This window comes from Fukomys damarensis, unplaced genomic scaffold, assembly GCF_012274545.1.
Source record: "Fukomys damarensis isolate Sample0158 unplaced genomic scaffold, DMR_v1.0_HiC HiC_scaffold_13, whole genome shotgun sequence".
Taxonomy (NCBI): domain Eukaryota; kingdom Metazoa; phylum Chordata; class Mammalia; order Rodentia; family Bathyergidae; genus Fukomys; species Fukomys damarensis.
Window position 1 is genome coordinate 36891408 of NW_022900925.1, and position 3224 is coordinate 36894631.

A 3224-nucleotide genomic window follows, 5' to 3' on the forward strand; every position below is an offset into this window, starting at 1 on the left:
GGGGTCTGAGCCTCTCTTCTGGCTCCTTGTCCGGAGCGCCGAGGTGGGAGCAGCTGGGAGGGGGAAATGAGCCGACTGCTCAGGAAATCGGAGCAATTTTCCAGAATTGTGGAAAGTTCGTTGGACAATGGAGGGTTTTTTTTCTTAAAAAAAAAAAAAGTTCAGCTGCCTTTGGCTGAGCTGTTTCCCAACTTCGTTCTCAGCCGCACGCAGTTCAAGGGTTCTCATTCAAAGTGACATGTGACTGCTTTGTGACCCCGGCCTGGACGTGGCGGTGTGAGGGGTCAGGCCAGGCCAGCCGGCACCCACAGCCCCTGGGGTCGCTTCTGGGGAGCCCCAGCACCGGTGTCCGGGCCGGCACGAGCTTAGGGGCTGGGATTTCTAAGCGCAGGCGTCGACCTAGCAGACTTACGCTAAAGTGCAAGCAGCCTCGAAGATCGTGGCAATGTAGTTCTTTCCTTTTTCCTTTTCCAGTGGGGAGAAGGATGGGGTGTGTCACCTCCGGGCAGAGCCGCCCTGGGCCCGGTAGGGCCTGTGGGGGCCTCGCAGGGGCCTTGGGAACCTCGGGGTCTGCTGTGCCCGCCCGTTACAGGGGTGGGGACCAGGCTTGGGTGGGTCTGGGGTTGGCCTGGTTGAGGGCAGGACCGGGCCCCAACATCTTCACCCCAACATCCCCTGGGGAGGCTGGGGCAGGGCACTCTCTGGCACTCAGTCGGGCAGCAGAGAGTTGGAGCTTGTCAGAACTTGAGAAGAAGGGAGAATCATGGCCCCACGGGAGGCAGGTGGCTGTGTATGGGTACAAAGTGCTGCTAGGGGCCCTGGGCCTAGGCACTGGGTGAGGGTGGCTGTATACACCCAGCTCCAGAGGTACAGGAAGGTAGTGGAAGGGGCTTTCTGTGACCCTGCATTTCCTGGAAGGTTCTTTCAGCTCCTTGATGATGACACATGCCAACCTCAGGGCCTTTGTATGTGCTATTCCCTTGGCCCAATCACTCTTGCCCTGGGCTCTTCAGCGTTTACCCCAGTGTCATCTCCTTCAAGGACCCCTTGCTGACTTTCCCAGGCAGAATATCTCCCTTCACATTACTTCCTGCTGTGCTTGTTTGTTTCCTGTATTAGGCTTCCCCTGATTGCTATTTTAAAAATACTCGCCCATTTTAACACTCTTGGGCCTCCTGAGCAGGCACAGGGAAGCTCGCTGGATGGATAAATGAACACAGGAAGAGGCCCTGGCTGGCGACTTCTCTCTGCAGCCTGGGGTGCCCCCAGTGTAGCTGCTGTCCCCTCTCTTTCTGTGCTGCCTCTGCTGGCCTGGGGACAGCTGTGGTGTCCAGAGAGGCCTCCCGAGACAGGAAATCTCAGCAGGACAGGAAGCCAGGGGTTGCCACCCTGGGGGACAGGAGATTGCAGGGCACAAGCGCCCGCTTCCAGGCAGAAAGGGGCACGAGTGGCTTTCCCAGTGTCCTGAGCAGCTGGGGCCCAGGGTGAGGGACAGGGGCGGGGAGGGGACCTGGGCTCTGCAGGGGGAGGAGACAGGAGAAGCAGACGGCCCTGTGCCTATCCTGCTGTCCTGGGAGGCAGGGGCCTGGCGTGGGTGACCTCGGTCCTCCAGGTCCTCGTGTTCGGGTTCACGTGGCCTGCATGGGTGCGTGACAATCTACCCCACCTTGGAATCCACGGTCCCACATCCAAGATGCCTTAAAACAGAGCGGGTGCCCCCAAACACAGCAAGCAACCTTGCTGTAGAGTCTGATTCCAGGAGCTCCCGGAAGTCCATTCCTGGGAGTCCAGAGGGGCATCTCCCCATCCTGAGGCTGGGGGCCCTTGTTGGCCCTGGGTGGGGTGGGGAGGTGGGCCCTGCAGAGAGGGGCTGTTGACTGAATTCACCCAGCCCTGCCGTGACTCTACTTAAGAGGCAGGGAGTTTCAGGGGTCAGTGAGATTAAATGGGGTCCTAAAGATGGAGTTCCGACACTGTAGGATTAGTGGCTTTAGAAGAAGAGGAAGAGTGGTTTCAGGGAGGCTGAGGCAGGAGGATCTCAAGTTCCAGGCCAGCCTGGGACACACAGAGTCCAAACCAGCTCTGCATACACCCTGAGGCCACCCACGTGAGGAGCGGGGATCTGGGCCAGAACAAGTGGGAGCCATGGACCCTCTTCCAAGCCTCTCTTCTTCCTGTTTGAGCACCAAGTCCTCTCCTCTCTCTCATTCTGTGTGATCCTCCCACCTAGGTCTCAAGTCCTTCCCTGCACCCCCGGCCACACTTCTAGAGCACAAATCCAGTGAGTTCCTCCTTGGCCCCAAAGCCTCACTCTGATCTACAGGATGAAGTCCAAGCAGGTTGTGCAGTACACAACCTGTACAACTGTACAAGTGGTCCTGTGTGCAGCCTCATTCATTCATTCAAAAACACTCATTCTCAGCTTGGTGAGAGAGGTTCCTGATGACCCTGGGGCTTCCTAGAAAACAGAACTAAACATACGACGCGTATCACATTACATTTAGCACATGGGATCCCCTCCAATAAAAGCTGGTTTCTCCTCTTTGTATGCCAAACTCCTATCCATCCTTGAAAACCCAGCTCAAATGCTAACTGGGCGGAAACAATGCTCTGCTCCCTCCTGAGCAAAGCCAATCTTCCCTGCTGCTGGGAAGTGCGGGTTGCATGAATGGGGACACGAGCTGCTGATTGGAACCTGCAGCCTCCACCCTCTGTCCTGGCTCTGACCCTGCAGACTCTTGGGTGGCACAGGGTGAAGGCCAGGCGGGCACAGATGCGCTGGATGTGGGAAGGTGAGGCTGGCGCCACAGGGCAGGAGTCCGGGCAGAGGGCGCCAGGGTGAGAGGTCGCCGTCCCCCGCTGGAGGACACAGGCCGCGGGGTGTGGGCATCGGGCTGGGAAAGTGGCCCCTCTATGGCCCTGCACCCTCGGCGACCTTCTCCACGTCCTGCCCGGGACAGGCGAGGGAGGGAGCGGCCAGCTGGCAGGAGCTGGGATGGGAGGAAGGGGCCACTGTCCAGCATGGAAGGCCCGGGTCACCCGGGTTCAGGGACCCTTCTGGACTTCCGGAGCCGCTCCACGTCCTCTCCTCTCCCCTCTCCGGGGTCTGTGGTGACAGACGCCCGCCCCCGGTAATGGGAGCGACACAGGCACTTATGGAGACGGGAGGACCCGCCAGCCCCGCAGCTGGGCCCGGCTGGAGAACCAGGGCGGTGCCCCAGAGA